The sequence below is a fragment of the Uloborus diversus genome, chromosome 1, assembly GCF_026930045.1.
Source record: "Uloborus diversus isolate 005 chromosome 1, Udiv.v.3.1, whole genome shotgun sequence".
NCBI classification, from domain to species: domain Eukaryota; kingdom Metazoa; phylum Arthropoda; class Arachnida; order Araneae; family Uloboridae; genus Uloborus; species Uloborus diversus.
Window position 1 is genome coordinate 254,841,606 of NC_072731.1, and position 19,202 is coordinate 254,860,807.

Sequence of the window (19,202 nt, forward strand, 5' to 3'; positions counted from 1 at the left end):
CATTTCACACAGCGTCAAAGCAAGTTAAAAGTTACGGCATTAGTTTGTTTTACCTTTTACATCCACCATTAGACAGTGACTGAAGCGCCCCCTGCTTATTGGAGTTGCGAATTATATACAAGTGCATTGTCTAAATGTAAAATGTAACATTATTAGTCGAAACACTGGATTGAATATTTCATGGTTTCCATTACTAAAATTACAAACGTTGAAAAAAACCACTCATATAACATCTCCAAAAAAGAATGAAAGAAAAAGAACAAATCGGGAAGTAAAACTTACATTTTTACAAAATAAATCATACTTATAAAATAAAAGGACTTAAATCGGAACAGATAATCAATCACGCATTTTTTTCAATATCTATCCGCGATTGCAATGAATACTAATATTTACTTTAAAACGAACGATACTTTGATCAAGCTCCCACGAGGAAAATTAATGAAAACGTTCATTCATATCCGTGCTTCAAAAACAAAACTTTTAAGCATGCGTGTCGGCTTTTTTCTTCACGCGTTGGGTTTCGGTTTTGAACTCAAAAACCTGTTTTTGCAGTACTCAAGAAAGATTATGTTTCGTCCTTTGCTGGTCCTTTACGTATGTTGGTCCAGCTGGTTTTAAAATCTTTACTACTATGAGTAGCGTTACTCAAATTTTCTTTCACTGTCACAGGGACACTAACTTGATAAATAGAAGTGCGAAAATTAGAGGAGGAAATTAATAATTTGAGGGTGAGAGTGATAGGTTGCATTGAAGAAAAGGATTTCTCTACATTTTAAAAATTTGTTCGAATAGCAGTATATTTTTCCAAAATTACTTTTTGTTTAATTATTAAGTGAGGTGGAAAGATAAGGACGGAACAAAAACATTAAACGAAATAAACGAATATGCATGCTGTAATTTGGCTCAAAAGGAGAACTTTCACCAGAAAAATATTTATGGGGGTCGGGGGAGAGAAAAAATGGAAAAATACAAAGAAATGGATTGCACGAGGATTTTTTCTAATTTGGGGGAAGGGGGCAGATATTGTTTAGCCAAATTTCTATTTCAGCCCAATGGTTCCAGATATATCCTATAACGGCTGAGTTAAAGCATAAATTGAAACATTTTTAAATTACTTTTTGTAAAGGTAAATGATTTTTTATTGTAAAAGTGAAAAATAGTATTCAGTGAATTTCATGCATTCAAGTCTGAAAGATTCAGTTTCACATAGTCGCAAACAAATTTTGTGTGTATAATTAACATTCAGAACTTCCTAACAAAAGTTTTCCAGTGCCCAAAGCATTGCAAAAGGTTCCGCGAATAAAAAAACAAGTTCTTCATTTTTTCCCTTTTTAAATCAGAAAAAACAAGCTCAAATTATAGTTGCGTCTACTACAATGCACGAAAAACCTAACAGTGCTACATAAATTACTATTTTTCTAGATACATCATTTTTAATAACTAATTTTCTTTTCGTCTTTAAATGTATGTAAAAATTAAAGAGAACGAATTCTATTCTTGGGTAATTTTCAAATGCATTGACACATTAGGTTCGGTACAATTTGAAATATTTTGTTTTTATAAGCAATAACATTTTCTTAGATATAAATTCTTACAATTTACAGATTTCTAACCAGGTATTATTTGCTAGTTAATTTGCTTAAATTTTAGAAATTCCAAAATACTTCTTGGTAAGTCACCGTTTTTCTCATGCGTATTACCTTTATAAAACATTCTGTAATTTCTTTCCTAAAAATAAATAATCCAACAAATCCTGATGAAACTATCTTAAATGCTTGGTAATAAGTCAAAATGGTAAAAATATTTATTTATTTCAGAAATTTTAAGTATTTGTTTAATTGTTTTTCTCATGAGTGTTATTTTGTTTCTTAAATAATGAATGCACAAAAAATAAAAAATCTGCTTGAAAGAGTGCAAAAGAGATAACGTTCATTCGAACTTTCTAGTCAGGTTCCATTACTAGCTAACTAAAGTGCTAGAAAAGGCTTATAAATTTGCATCCATGAAAAAAGGCACTGAATGCAATGGATTTAATGTAAAACAATGCCTCTCTACATGTTTATGCAATGCCAAAACTAATGAATAATAATAATAATAATAATAATAATAATAATAACAACAGTAGTAATAATAATAATATTGTTATAATAATAATATATTATTATTATTACTAATATTATTTGTTATTATTATTATAACAATAATATATTATTATTGTTATAATAATAATAATAATAATAATAATAATAATAATAATAATAATAATAATAATAATGATAATAATAATAATAATAATAATAATAATAATAATAATAATAATAATAATATTGTCATAATAATATATTATTATTATTAATATTATTTGTTATTATTACTACAACAATAATATATTATTATTATTGTTAAAATAATAATAATAATAATAATAATAATAATAATAATAATAATAATAATAATATATTGTTATAATAATATATTATTATTATTGATATTATTTGTTATTATTATTATAACAATAATATATTATTATTACTGTTAAAATAATAATAATAATAATAATAATAACAATAACAATAATAATAATAATAATCAACATTAAATACGGAAAAAGTCAGGACAACAAACTGTCAATCGTTTTGAAAATCACCATCTTAGTTCTTCAAGTTCAACATTAATTATTTTTTAAATTATAATTTGGAATAACAATTTTTGCTTTCATCATAATGCGATTGAAATGATCATCCTCAAAAAATAATATCATAGAAACTATTCGCACACAAAAGTTAGTATTCTCACAAATTGGACTAGTTTGAAAGAAATCTGTTTGAATGAAAAGATTGGGGGAAGGGGAGACTATTTATTTAAATTACATAAATTAAACAAACTTAAAAATCAAAACATTTTTTTTTTCAGTTTAGAATATGCAATCTTTGCTTTAAGCATTCTCTAAGTTCTTTCTTTCTTTCATTAAAAAAAAAAAAAAAAAATCAACAATTTATCAGTCTATACCTCAGTACCACAATTACTTCACTTTTTAACGAAAACAAAATTCCTATGTATCATTAAGTATCCTCCCATTGTGGGGTTTGTAATTTCATTTCCCCATTAGTTTTTTTGTTCCTCCTTGGCATTGCTTTTATAAATGAGACTCGCATTTTAATCCGCCCCGTTGCCATTCAACGAAGTAAAAAAAGTTTGGTCTACCGGTTAGTTGTCCGGATGACACCCAGCATTCACTCACTTTTTTGGCTCTGAGCCAGCACACCCTCTTTTTTCCCCAAAAGACACTCCATCCCTTTTTTTATATACATTCTTCCCCCATTATTTATTTTCCCCTTTTTTCCTACGCTTTTCTCCACCCCTCTCTCTTCCTGGTTGTTGCATCACTACGCACTCAGCAGGGATTTTGTTTTCGACATGGCGGCGATCCCCCCCCCCACCTGCTTTCCCCTATGGAGTGTTTATTTGGAAATGCCAGCATGAATGTATCTGTACTTGTTGGCGATGGGATGTCGAAAGAAGGAAAAAAAGTCGTTTCTATCTCGTTTTATACAAGCTGCACAAAATTTTATCGCTCGGAAACTATTGGAACATGTTTGAGAATTTCCTATCTTCGTTGGCGAAAAAGTATGAATTGGAATTTCTTTTACTAACGTGATTAATTAACATCTACAACATTCAATTTTCTCCTCTATCTTCAACCTGTTATCATAAAAAAATATTTTGTATCCCTCCCTCCACACTTGAAGCACTACGCAATAGCGCAGCCAGACTTAATTATAAGGGGAGAGGGGGGAAGGAATCCTAAAAATCCTTTCAAGCATTGGAACTACCATGTTAGGATTAGAAACATTTTTAAAACCAATGTCTCTGGAGGCTTGAGCCATATAGCTGAAAGTCTGTCAGGATGTCTGTGACGCACATAGCGCCTAGACCGTTCGGCTGAGTTTCACGAAATTTGGCACAAAGTTAGTTTGTAGCATGGGGGTGTGCAACTCGAAACGATTTTTAAAAAAATCGATTCTGTTCTTTTTCTATTCCAATTTTAAGAACATTTTCCCGAGCAAAATTATCATAAGATGGACGAGCAAATTACAAAGTTATCATAACGTGGAACCGTAACATGGGCAAGCAAATTGACGAGAAATTTATCATACATTATTAGTAAATATACAAGCGAACCAAAAGACCTTTTAATTTTCTACTACGGGGAAAGCCGTGCGGGTACCACACACACACACACACACTAGTGTAGATTAAAAGAAACTCAATTAAAATATTAATGGGGCAGAAGTGCAGTAAAATGTACCACAATTTTAAAAGTTCATTTTTTTCCCTAGGAAACTACCTTACATAACAGTTCGAAAATTTCACCACATTTAATTTATGTGTTCACAACTATACTGTTAGTGAAATTTTCGCGTTAGGACCTATCCTTTTTTCTAAACAGCTGTTTTTATAGTTTAATTTGAAAACTGAGTATTTGTTAAACTTTAAAAAAAGTATGAAATAAGCAGATTTTTTTTAATTACTGTTCAGTAGGCTGTTAGATTTTCTTGAAAACAGGGAAATTGTAAGTTTTTATCGTTAAAACCTTTTTAGAAAAAGATACATAAAGTTTTGCAATTTAACATTATGCAAATACAAGGTACCAACTTCCCTTAAAGAAGTAACTGACGACCCTGGTAGAGTAGCGTCTTCGAAAGTTATGTCAATCATTCATCAAAACAAAATGACCTACATATTTCAGATTTTCCCCGATAAAAACGAAGACAAAATTGCACTCCCCCATCATATGCGCGTACTTTAGTTTATTCTGCAGTTCCATATATAATTAAAAGCAAAAGACACCTGTTGCTACAGCAAAAAGTAAGCTTTGAAAGAGGTCATCCAACTGACCTAATTCAGTAAAGTTTTTTTAATCATTTTAGTTTGAGAGGAAATTTTCTTTATTTCATACGAAATTATTTTTCATTCAAATGTACAGAACTTCAGAAGTATTTATCTTATAAATGAAGAAAACTTTTTAAATATATACAATTTTTCTCAACTATCAAAACGCTGACTTAATAACTAGAATTGTATTTGCGTGAAATCTTTTTACATTTTTGTTTTCAATTATTCCACATCACGTTCAAGTGAAAATTAATCTTTTTATTAAGTGAACCGAAGACAGCATTAACATAAATGTGTGGATTTTTAAAAAATCATGAATTATGGGGGGAAAATATTTAACTAACCGATTTACATGGTTAAAGCATCAAATATCGAATTTCGGAGAAAAATATTAAACCTTGGCGGCGTAAAAAACTTTAATATGCTAATTAACACGAAAATGATATTCAGGTAAGTGCCTGACTATTAATACTGATGCCTACAGCTCCTACAGCGGGTTTACAAATGCTACTGAATAACTGTCCGACTGGTTTGTATCGCTAAACAATTAATTAGAAATTCTAATCGACTTCAACAACAGCAGTTTGTCAAGTAGTTAAGTAGACTTAATGAGTTCTGCTTGAACGCGGACGATATCATATAAAGTTGCCAGTGGGAATCTATATACTATGTTTTCAAGAAGCTCTTTAATGTATGCAAGAAGAATTTATTTCAACAGAACAGTTTGTCTTGCTTTAATCAGAATAAATGCCATTGTTCTGTTGCCACGATCATTTGAAACATCTTTATCTTTACTAATAATAAAGCTGAAAGTCCCTTTGTCTGTCAGGATCTCTGTGATGCGCATAGCGCCTAGACCGTTCGGCCGATTTTCATGAAATTTGGCACAAAGTTAGTTTGTAGCGTGAGAGTGTGCACCTCGAAGCGATTTTTCGAAAATTCGATGTGGTTCTTCTTCGATTCCAATTTTAAGAACAAAATTTTCATAAGATGGACGAGTATATTACGAAATTATCATAACGTGGAACCGTAACATGGGCACAAGCCAATTGGCGAGATACGAAATTATCATCACGTGGAACCGTAACATGGGTACAAGCCAATTGGCGAGAAAATTCAGTATACATTATTTGTAAATATACAGGCGAACCAAAAGACCTTTTAATTTTTCTATTACGGGCAAAGCCGTACGGGTACCACTAGTAAGTTTATATTTTTCTTTGGTGTCTTTCCTTTGATGTGACCCGTCTATTTTGGTTAAAGTTTCCAAATGTATGGAACAAAGTTGTGTAAAAAATATGATGTTGTCATGGAAATAAAATTGAAGAAAATAAATAAGTGTTCAAATGGTGGCGGTAGAAAACTCAGACGTCAGTACATAAGCAAGTTGTGTAAAAAATATGATGTTTTCATGAAAGTAAAATTGAAGCAAATAAATAAGCCTTAAAGTGATTGCGTTATGTAACTCAGACGTTAGTATATGTACTTCTCGCAGGCACAAATAACAGAGAAAAGAATCGAAAGGTTAAGGGCTGTTTTCAGATTTAAACGTCTGCTCTCATACATAATTTCATGTTTTTTAGGGTTTTCTATAATATATTCTCATTTTTCTTTTTGCTTCTATAATTATGTATCATCTACAGCGGCTCCAAATTTTCACATTTTGCATCCCACTCAAAAAGGATCCACTCATCTGTAGCACATCTGTTCATCCCCTGCATACAATGCTTTAAAATTGCCATTTTTCTGTTATTAAAATATTTATTTACATTTTTCTGTTACTTTTATTTATTTACTTTTATGTTTTTACGGATGCGTGATAACTTTATACTTGCGTTGACGTCACATGCTGAACACTATTCCATTAAACAAAACCTATTTTTTCAGAGGAGACATGAGTTTCTAAAACTTAAACGAGTAATTAGCCTTTTAACAAGTTGCATTCATTTTATGCACTAACTAAAAATGCCTAAAATTAAAAACAAAATTTTTAACATCCCTTTGTTTTAACTTAACATTTTTACGTTACTTCTAGCTTTGATTACTACTTCGTTTGCTTTTGAAACAGTCCTAATTTACTTTTTTTGAACACTGCTCTAGACTATTTTGACTATTCTATGACTGCCACTTCTTTTACTTTTGACTACTCTATGACTACTATTTCTTTTACCTTTGACTACTCTATGACTACTACTACTTTTATTTTTGACTACTCTATGACTACTACATCTTTTACTTTTGACTACTCTGTGACGACTACTTCTTTCACTTTTCACTACTCTAAGACTACTACTTCTTTTACTTTTGACTACTCTATCACTACTACTTCTTTTACTTTTGACTACTCTATGACTACTACTTCTTTTACTTTTGATTACTCTGTGACGACCACTTCTTTTACTTTTCACTACTCTAAGACTACTACTTCTTTTACTTTTGACTACTATATGACTACTACTTCTTTTCTTTTGACTACTCTAAGACTACTACTTCTTTTACTTTTGACTACTCTATGACTACTACTTCTTCTACTTTTGAGCCAGCTTGAATTTACTATTCTTGATTACTTCTTTTCCCACTTCTTTTGACTACTACTTTTCACTTTCTACGTTTGATTGCTATACTATTTTAACTATTATGCTTCTGAGGCAGTTCTTACTTAGCTCAAATACTACATATGTGACAAAATTTAATATTTGGAGATAAAACCAGTACACATGGTAGGTAAGACTCTCCTCTGTCTTTATGGCAACAGATAGTATTAGTAGCTCTGGTAGTTGCTGCTATACAGCACGATTTAGAAAACATTTTCAATGAAAGTCCACCTAGGCCGTTATCTTTAAACGCGTTTTACTCAAAACTTGAAAATGTCCGCTTACATCCCTTTGTGCCTCACTGATTCACTTTCTAATTGTAGATGTCAATTGCAAAACTACTATGGGACTTAGTAGATTATGAGAGTATCGCAACCCACTAAAAACCTAATGCACGAGTCAAGAACCCAGCAGTGGGGTTAGGCAGTGGCGTAGCGAGAAAAAATCCTTGGGGAGGGGGGTTAATTTTTTCTGAAGTTTAAAGTAAAGCTCTGCCCTCAAGTTTACACACACACACACACACACACACACACACACACACATATATATATATATATATATATATATATATATATATATGTATGTATAATGTATGTATATACAGTGAAGCACCGTTTATACGTTTTTGAAGGGACTGTATGAAAAAACTTATAATTGGTATAGGTTACTGAGTATTAGACTATGCAGGAACCGATTTGAAAAACATATAATTGATAAAAACGTACAAAAGAGAAACGTATAAACGGTGCTTCACTGTATATATATATATATATATAATTTTTTGGGGCTCATGGGGGGGTTCTAACCCCCTATCCCCCCCATGGCTACGCCACTGGGGTTAGGGGACTCATAGACAGATTTGGATAAAACACTGATTTGGAGATTGTTTCGCCACGGCTAATCATCCTCTAAATGATCGAAATTGAGCAATTAAACGATCAATACCTGAAGTTGGAGATGCTATCGAAGTGTGTGCCGCAACATCCAGGGCAACCCGTACATTTTGATTCGCGGAAGAAGCACATCTACCTGCATCTCGTCGGATTTTTCCGCAGGTGCGTCTCGACGCTAAAACAGGTGGGCGTCGTCACACAGGAAATGTACCGTCCCTCTCTCCCATAAAGCTTATTTGCTCTTCGCGGATACGGGATGTGGGGGGATACAAACGGGTGCTTACGACACTCTAAGTATAAAATTAAACACAATTCTTCCTCAACTAAGTTTTTTTTTTTTCTTCTCATGTCGCAAGTCGAAATCAAGTTTCTAGGGAAAGGAAAGGTAGTTTAGGGTGGTTCAAAAACACCCTTTTTCAGCTAGGGTCCAGGACGACCCTTATTTTTTGAGCAATCACGATTGCTTATTGCTTTCATTTGACTGTTTTGATGTGCTATCATTTTATTTTCCCGCCAGCACCCTCTGCAGCATCACCGTCGACCGGCTCCTCACGATGCTGCTCCTCTAGCGAAAGCCATCTCCACCCTCTCCACGTCAATATCCTACCCTTACACGCATACATACACGCAACTACAAACAAACACATACACGCACGTACAAACAAACACATACACACACATACATACATCAACACACATACACATATACACGCGCATACATACAGACACCTACACATACACACACACCTACACACAACTACCCACACATTCATGCCTGAACACAGACACAAACACATGCCTACACACACATACACATACCCCCCCCCACATACACACACATTTATACACACAACCTGCACACAGAGACAAAACACATATGCCTATACACATATACACATCCCCCCCACACACAAACACTCATACACACAACTACCCACACACTCATACCTGCACACAGACACAAACACACACGCCTACATACATACACACACACACACACACAATTGCGAAAAACATAATTTGAAATCCAGATGTCAAAATTCATTTTTTTTTCAGACTTACTAATAGTATTATGCTGTAAAAAATTTAGCTTCTTAGTCAAATTTTAAGAGAGTGCTCAATGACCCCACAATTTAGCATTAGCCGTAGCATAGAAAATGTCACAATTTTAGAAGCATTTAATTTCCCCCAGCTGTTTTTTTTTTTTTTTTTGTAAATAATTATTTTTTTGCAATGCATATGCATATTACTCGTGTACATTATAATATGTAGCACTTTTTTTTTTCACTTCAATGTATTTTTTAACCCCCCCCCCTATTCATACGATGTTTCGAGGAGGGGGTTGAGCACCCTCTTCAGTTGAAATAGAAAACTAAAATTCTTTCAGTATATTACTCTCCATAAGTCTAAAATTATTGAGGGGTGTCCTGTTATCTAGAAAAAACTTTTTTTTTAACATATATTTTTGAACCACTTTAAGGTAGCTGTAGACATAACTCCAAGAGAGAAATGAAAAACTTTTCCCCTTTCTTTTTAAATTTCGTATTTGTTAATCCAGATTCTACGGGGGGGGGGGGGGACCCTAAGCAGGGTAAATTTGGATGCTTACGGGAGCTCAGTTCTAATACTTATATTCAAATTCATTGGGAATTTTTCATATTATATAAATACTGAAGGGACTGTCCACAAATGATGTCACGCTTTGAGGGGGTGGGGGGCTCGTGAAATTGGGGCAGTTTGTGACAAGGGGGAGGGAGGGGTAACAAGAAGTGCAACATCAAGCATTTTTTATTCGAATATGTTAGTAAAAAATAGCATGACATGTGACAAAGAGAGAAGGGGGTATGGTGAAGTGTGACACTTAGTGACAAAAGGAGGGAGGGAAGTCAAAAAATATTTTTAAAAAGTGCAATCATTGATGGACAGCCCGAAAGGTATTTTGCACTCTTGTCCGCACTGATGTCCTGACTTGAGGCTGGTAATTTGAAAAGGAAACTTCTGTTTTATCAACTTGCGGCATTTTACTCTGCATATTCTTCTCGTCACCTTCCAGGTGAAAAGCTATGACAGTAGCCAACATGTGCGATAACTGACCACCAATGCTGTAGTTTATGGGTAATGGGGGGGGGGGGGATGCTGTCTCCCGAAATTTTTGTCTTTTTATCTTAAAAATAATGTAAACGTAATCTAAATTGGTTTACGATCACCTTTTCTTTTGGCAAGTCCCCACAAATCCCAGTGTGGGATACTTTTCCAACTGTGACACTCCTGACTACCTTCCGGATATCTTTGATTCCTTAAATTATAACCGCGCCCGCCGATTATTTATATAACATATTCTGTATTTCCATTGGCAACATTTAACAATTGATTTAATGATTACTAATTTTTAATATAGTTTTAATCTTACTACTCTTTTATTTACTACTAGTGGTACCCGCACGGCTTTGCCCGTAGTAGAAAATTAAAAGGTCATTTGGTTCGCCTGTTTATTTACAAATAATGGATGGTGAATTTCTCGCCAATTGGCTCGCCCATGTTACGGTTCCACGTTATGATAATTTGGTAATTTACTCATTCATCTTATGATAATCTTGTTCGGGAAAATGTTTTTAAAATTGGAATAGAAAAATCACAAAATCGAATTTTCAAAAAATCGCTTCGAGGTGCACACCCCCATGCAACAAACTAACTTTGTGCCAAATTTCATGAAAATCGACCGAACGGTCTAGGCGCTATGCGCGTCACAGAGATCCAGACAGAGAGACATCTAGATATCCAAACAGAGAGACTTTCAGCTTTATTATTAGTAAAGAAGTTTAATATTTTTGTTAGTAACCATGTTTGTGGTTTATGTTAACTCCCATTCATCGTTTTGCACAAAGCGAGCAATTTAAGTTTGCAAAAAGGTACATCGTTTTAAATTTTAAATAATCAAATTTTAGCACTCAAAGTTGTTGACGGATTTTCACTTCAATACTAATTATGCCAAATATGGCTGAAAAATTTTCTAGACAACTGCGATCAAATGTCAATCGGCAAAATATTATACATACATATCTATCCCCAACTCTCACACTACAAGAAGGTGTCTTTTATTAAAAATTAAACCCCAAATCTTAAGCATATAGTTTTTAAAAAATCTTTTAAACTCTAATACGGAAGTCATAGATTGAAGATCAATAATTTAAAACAACAAAAATTGAAAATAAAAACAATAAAACATTGTCATTTCATACATACACACACGCCTACACACACTCATGCCTGCGCACATACACAAACACACACTCCTACACACACATACACACACGAACGCCTACACACACAGCACTGCATACACAACACGCACACACATGCATACATACACACACACACGCACCCACACATATGCATACATTACAAGAAATACTTCATGGTATTATCAAAAACACTCCACTTTTTTAACAGGTGTTTTTACTGTATTGCAACTTTCATCGCTCCCCTATCTTCCTCATTTTTTTTCCCGTGAATTGGTCAGATAAAAGTTATTTGATGTCTCCCACTGCAGCCCTTCATTCTGCATTCGTTGTCTGATAACACAACCCATATTCAACATTGCTATCTAACAGTTACCTTGCTTCTCGCATTGTTTCCCCCCCCCCCCCATCCAGCTCTTTTCGGCTGTCAGTTGTCAACCGAAAATCTTCCTTCCTATACAGACGCGCCTCATTTTATGCATCCACGATAACAATAGCATCGGAAAATTGAAGATTCTAAGGAAAATGAGGCGCGTTTTATGTGAAATTGAGTAAGGTAAAAGGTCATCTCAAGGTCCGATCGGCTGTTAGTGTCGTAACACTTTCACGGTCGTGATGACGAATTTGCATCATTTGGGCTCTGTTGTCTGTAAGTCATGTAAGACCAGTTTCAACCAGGGCTGTGGACTCATTACGTTTAAATTGATATGTGAATCCAAGAAATTAAATTTTATGCTGAACAGTATTGGATACAGTATTCAGCTCCTGGATTCTTTTTAGGAAGGGTCTATCAATTGACCAATGACCACCCTGATGACTATATTTGAGGTTGCAAATAATGACATTTTAAAAATTACTCAAAAGATATTTTTCAACAATTATTAAATTCATTATTTGACAGTATCGCTTATAAAGGTATTGCGAGAGTATTCCGAATGACGGGAATACTGAAAAAAATCAATTCCATAATTACTAATCTCCTTCCTGTAAATTACCATTACAGTCATACGCGCATTAATGATTTTTAGGGAAGACACTATTGTTTTCTAGTGGGCAAATCAGATCGGCTCCTTCCCCCCCCCCTCCTCCCCATTTCTCCAGATTTACAAGTTGTTATGAAGAAAGGATGTTACAACTTGAAATAAATTTAACAGAAATAAATCAGTAAACGCTGACAAGATAAATTTCAAATGCATAGCAAGTTGCGCGGCAGGAAAAAAAGAATGGAAAAGAAAGGAATCAATTAAAAACGTACTTACTCGTTTTTAAACTATAAGTTAGAAAACCTCTTTTATTTTCTTATTTTTTGTGGTACTTTCTCTTATTCTTTAAAAAAAGTTGTTATCAATTTTTAATCTAATTTTTAAATGTCCCCCCACCCCCGCTTTCAAAAATATTGTTCATTTTCCGAAGAAAAAAAAAAGAAAATACACAGTATCATTTAGTTAACTTTTTTCCTCTTTTATTTATGTTTTAAAGATTCTACCGATACCTACTACTAGTGGTGATCTCTACAGCTATTTGTACTACACATTGCATGTCGATACACTAAGATTTCAGTTGCATAAATCTATCAGTGCAATAAATAAACAAAAATATTTATTAAAAAGGGAATTTTTGGGAGCTTTCATGTTATTGTGGGGGAAAAAACCTGAACAACTTCGCAGCGGAATATAACATTCCGACAAATTTTCAGCTTAATATTAATTGATATTCCATAAAAACACCAAAAAAAAAACTAAAATTTAAAAATTATTGATTCACACAATCAAAATTTTAGAAATTGATACATTAAAGAGATTTCTACTCATCTTCAAAATAAAAATAAAAAATACATGAAAAAGGAAAAGACAGGTTTAAACGAACGAATTTCTTACTAATAGTTTTCTCATTTTGTTCTTTTCTAAAAATTAAAAATGAGAGCAATTATTAACAACTAATTAATTTATTTACCCATCAAGTTAAAAGTTTCCTATTCCGACTCTTGGTATCCGGGGGTGTCCACCTGGGGGGGGGGTCATGGCGCAGACTGCGACATTGGAGTTTTTAGAGTCGGTTGTTTTGAGTGGTATTTTTCTCTTTTTTTTTTTTTTTGGAAGGGGGCAGCTCTTGCTTTTGGGGGGTCTTCGTGATATTGAGGGAGATGCCCTCTTGCTCTTACGGAGGTGGGCACCCCTGTAATATTTACAATTAAATGTTGTTGATAAAAAATTTTAAATGCAGTTTTTTCCTCGAATACGTAAATATTGTTTTCAATCATATGACTACTAAATTGCTGGTTCATTTAAATACGAAAATTTTTTTGAGAAGCAGCACATACAACATTAAAAAATATTATATTTAATAAGTGCATTTATAAGTTAATTCTTTCCTTTCTGATTATTTACTTTGTGCAGTTATTTTTTATTTTTAAATTTGTATGAAAATTATAGCAGAAAAACTCAAAAAAGTTCAAGGTTTTGTCTTTTTTGTTTTTCTAAACAGATAAATTTACGGTCGACATCCAAGCAAATTATCTGTTCTAACAATTAATATTTACGGTACCATCACTGAAAAAGTACATTTATTAGAAGCGCGCTCGTCGCAAAACACCCGTACCATTCGATTTCAGAGAAACCAAAAGTGCACCTACCTCACTATTCGCTCCTCTACGTTCCTCTTTCGACAGGTGGAATAGGGGGTTAACAGGTGTGCGATGTCCGAGAATCGGTCCTTACACGCCACGCGATGGAACGCATAAACACGCGCGCGCGCGCTTTCGAAGACTGTTCGAAACACACTCTCTCTCGCACAACACGAAGGAAGAACTCTCCGAATGATCTGAGGGTTGCTCGACTGTGTCGGCGGAAAGCGTGCGAGGAGTCTTGGCGAAGGTACTTGGCGACATTTTAATGACAGCGCCATGTCAATAAGGTTTCTGTTTGAATTGCTGTAGAATTCGGCTGTTATAACAGTGGAGTAGCTGTACTGGCGGATGTTTTGAAAGTGTTATCGACTAAGAAAAAAATAGCTTCTTCTTGCGATAGAAATAAGGACGATACAGTAGCTCTATTGTTAGTTTTTTTTCCCCTTTGAAATCACGATTAGCTTTATTTTCGTAGTACAACATCCCGAAATCAAATTTCGTCAAGGCGAATCTCCACGGCCCGATTTCGCCACTAGAAAAAATTACTTTACAGAAACTGTCGATATGAGAATTAGAAAAATATATTAAATTGTAGGATGTCCACCCCCCATCCTTAAGAAAAAATGCGCACCCCCTCTAAATATCATGAAGACCCCCAAAAGCAAGAATCTCAATCCCCTTCCAAATAGAAAAATACCCCTTAAAACACCACCCCTCCCTAAAAATTTCAATGTCGCAGTATGCTCCCTAGGTGGGCACCCATGTAAAGTGCAAAGAATGAGAAGGGCAGGACATGCTATCCACCTGGAAAACGTTCGAGTGGAAGACCAAAAATTAGATGGCTGGATTGTTTGGAAAGAGACTTTAATACAGTTAAATCTCGATAACTCGAAGCTTATAACTCAATATTTCTTTAACTCGACGTTTTTAACGGGTCTCAAACCCTTGAGACTGTTTTGAAAACTTCCGATAACTCAAACCACCAATAACTCGAATTTTTAGCCGGTCCCTTAGGACTTCGAGTTATTGAGAGTTGATTGCACTATCAAATCCTCAAATTGGAAAAATCAGGCAAAAAATGGATCCAACTGCAAGAGACTTATGGAAAAGACCAGAACCTACAATGGGTTGTTTAGTCAGTGATGATTACGATGATTGTTATTGTTATCATAATTGAGGCAGGGAGAAGCAAAGGGATGTACTTTGTCCGACCATCACGAAAAAAGCCACCGCCGAAATCTCTGCGCCTGTCTACTGCTATAGCAACGTGGCGCGTCTTAATTTTCCAAGGGAAGCTTAATGTTGGAAAAACCCGTACGACTGCACAAAGGCGAGCAGACGAGTGGCGAAATGGCACCAAAAAGCCTTTCTGCTAACCCTTGCAGAAAATGAACGAAATCCGTTTCTATGGCAGTAGACGGGGTTAGACATGACGGCGGGAGCTTTTCTCGTGAAAGCCAGATACTAAGTGGACCTTTTCAAGTTTCGAGTAAAACGACTATAAAAATAACGTTCTAGGTAGGTTTTCATTGCTTTTTTTTCTTAAAGCATGCTGCACAGCAGCACCTACCAGGGCTACAAGTACCATCTCTTGCCATAAGGCAGAGGAGAGGTTCACCTACAATGTGTACTGGTTATCTCCAAATTTTTAATTTTTCCACTTGCATCCCTTTGCTTCTCAATGCCTCAATTGTGATAAAAATGAAATGTTGACTTTCGTGCAATATTTTAAAAACATTAAAGCAAAAAAAAAAAAAGAATTTATGGGATTCCAGCAAAGAAGCTAATTTTCTACCGGTTTCAATCCCCTCTAAAATTTTGAGTTTTTTTTTTTTTTTTTTACAAGATCTTTTAGAGAAATACCTTTTGCAGTAAAAAACTGAAATAAATCGATAGGTAAAACAAAATTCTGAGGATGACAAGTTTAGTAGTAAATAATAATTTTCATCATATGACTTGCTCCTGTGGCTAAAAACTTATAGCTGCTAATGATTATTTCTCGATCTAAAATAAATTCAAACTAATAATAAACAGCATAGTTGTTTTCATTTTGAAGTTTGGCTGGTACTGTCTGACTACGGATTGTATGGAAAGACAAACATCCGTTTTACAGCCGGAAATGGACGAATCTATTATTTTTACCGATGTTAGCTTTCGCAAAAGCAGAGTCTCATTCAAATGAGTGGAATATGTGCATCAAATTTTTACTTTTCCCTTGAGTTCACATAGATTCGACTTATCTGGACATTTGAAAAATCCATGCAATCCGTGGTTAGACAGTAAAGATCTGTAGTTCTTTGACATACATTTCATGCAAGCATAAATGCAGAAATAATGGTAAAGAGTAGTGATAAATGAAAGCAAAGAGTGTTTTCCTAATAACTGCAACGTAAACAAAATAGAATGATGTTTACTCTCGAAATGCAGAGTTTTTAAGAGAAGGAAAAAAAATGTGAACATAATTATACTTCGTTAAGTAAATCACTTGCAACTTGAAAGTTCATACGCGCTCCTCGAAAAACAGTTCTTTACTACATTAATGAGAAATTCTGAGCATCTGAAAGGGAAGAATCGACGAAATTCTTGAAGGAATGAAGTTACTTCCTGTTGAAAGTCCCCCCCCCCCCCCCAAAAAAAAAATGGAATTGAATTTCGCTATTACAGAAAGACCATTATTTATTTTTCGAAGTGATTAACTTAAATCCGAGCATATGAAATAAAAATAAAAGTACACCCGGAACAAATCGATGCTTTTGCTTGAATGAGTAGGCTCCTTTAGCTCTAAAAGAAGTTATTTTTCATCGCCTGGAAAAAAAATACTTAAAATAATCCAAAGAAGTATTTTGAATGTTTCTTTACAGTTACAACTGACATTTTAACGTGTCATTATTATTGTAATTGTTATTATTAATTTACTTAAGTCTTTACTTACTTCGTACTTCTTTTTATTTATCAATTCATTTATTTTTGTTTTCAGGGCAGCTGAGAGCCACGGCGGGCTTCTTGTCAGATTGATCACCTGCCCCCCCCCTCCCCCCATAAAACTTAGAAAATTTTCTACTCCAATGGGGTTGTTTCCTTCAGTCAAAAGTAGTACTTTTTTTCACTGAAATTGATAGAATAAGCAAAAAAAAAAAAACATGGACCCAGAAAATAGTCTGCGCTCTACGCTTGCTATCAACCATATCGTTGCCAATACACGTGAGTAAAGATGCGAATTAAATATTTAGTTTTGCGAATGGCAACACTGAATGGCATTTCATCATTTGTGATGTCATCGGTAGAAGCATAAATAATGAAAGCGCACCGATTTAAGTAATTTCAAGATGTCAAAATTCAAATTTTTTTTTTTTTTTTTTTTTCGATTTTCTCTCACTTTCTTGCTCTTCAGCTTTCATCTCACTTTCTTGAACGACTTATCAAGTTCATACTTTTTAACACCCAATATACACCAATTATTTACTTAAATATACATACAAGACATTTTTATTGCACTAAAAGAGGAAATGACCTGAGTGGGTCCGAACACGCTGCGCGAGTCTCACAGAAAGGGCCGTTTTTACCTCTCGGCCACTAAGGAAGGTCTTCGTTTCGCTAATAAGAGTTTACCTGCTCTGCGCCGTATCTGGTCTTGACGCATGCGATTTGAATTCTACTGACACCATAGTGTAAGGTTCCTCCAACAATTTGAGTTTTTAAAGCAATGATGCTACACACTTCAGAAATCGTGTGACATTACACCCATTAATACAGGTAACCTAACACATTTCTTTTACAGTGCGGCACGGGAAAAAAATCTATTTATTTGCCTGTTTGACATCAGCTGTGCCGATTAGTTTCTGTAACGTCTTGTACCTTGAAACCTGATATCTTGAATCGAGACTTTTAAGCTCTAACTTCATTACTAACACTTATTAGCCTTTATGTTGTGTATATTTTTAATGTTGTAAAGTCCATTGCATGTGTTTTTAAAAGATTTTGAGGTTTTGATGATTAAGACTAAATTTATTCAAAGCTTAGAAAGAACTTGTGGAATTTACTTGCATTTCACATTAATCATATAGAGTTATTTTGCTTTATATACAGTTCTAAAACTACTAGCTTACTACGCAAAACTTAGCAATACGTACTGGTTAGTTTTTCTAAAATCAAATTTGAACAGTAACTTTATTTAGCAGTAAAATGATTAACTCAATAAATCTGAATTCTGCTTTTGGATGTATGAAATTGAAATAGGATAGTTTTTGTAACAGCAGAGCAAGGGTGACCACAGGGAGGGGGGTTATGGCGCAAGTCGCGCCATCAAAATTTGGGTAGGGGTTTAAATTTTTTTATTTATTTATTTAAATGTATTTATTGATTTATTTTTAATGAAAATTATTTATTGTATTTTATTTTATTCTGTTTATATTTAATTTAATTTATTTATTTAGAGTGTGTGTGTGTGTGTGTGTGTGTGTGCCATTGGCATAGTGCGGAACTATTCTAAAATAATGATTATTATTATTAAAAATAAATAAATAAATAAAACATATTTTTAAAAAATAAATCAAATAGAAAAGAGAGCTAAAATTTGCTTTTTTTTTTGAGGGGGGACTTGCGCCATTGAAACTGGGGGGGGGGCAACCCTGCAGCCGAGCGTGACCTGCTTCTTGTTTTGAAAGCCAATGGTGCAAAATTTCATCATGCTCGGATTAAAATCCTAGAGGCCTTCAAAAAGAAACAAACACAAAAGCAAACACTCCTCTTTTTTAAGTACGGATATATTTCTACAAGAAAAGATGATCCATCTTCTCTGGGAAAACATTCCTGCTCGATTACTTTTATCTTACAAGCCTGATCTTTGTTGGTACTACCTTTTTATCCCTTCTTTACCCTTTTACTTCCATTGTTTTATTTCATTTGCATTATAGTCCAGAACAAGGTGCTTTTTCGTTTGATTTTGACTTAA

At 34.0% G+C, this 19,202-nt stretch overlaps 1 protein-coding gene across 1 annotated transcript in view; it reads right to left on the minus strand.

The window, feature by feature from the left end:
• Positions 1–14,404, minus strand: part of LOC129220144 (zinc finger protein Xfin-like) — a 172,740-nt gene extending 158,336 nt beyond the window's left edge. The window contains exon 1 of the mRNA XM_054854500.1: positions 14,258–14,404. The gene's annotated coding sequence lies outside the window, so the exon portion shown is untranslated. The remainder of the gene's footprint in view (positions 1–14,257) is intronic.
• Positions 14,405–19,202: the final 4,798 nt, after the last annotated feature.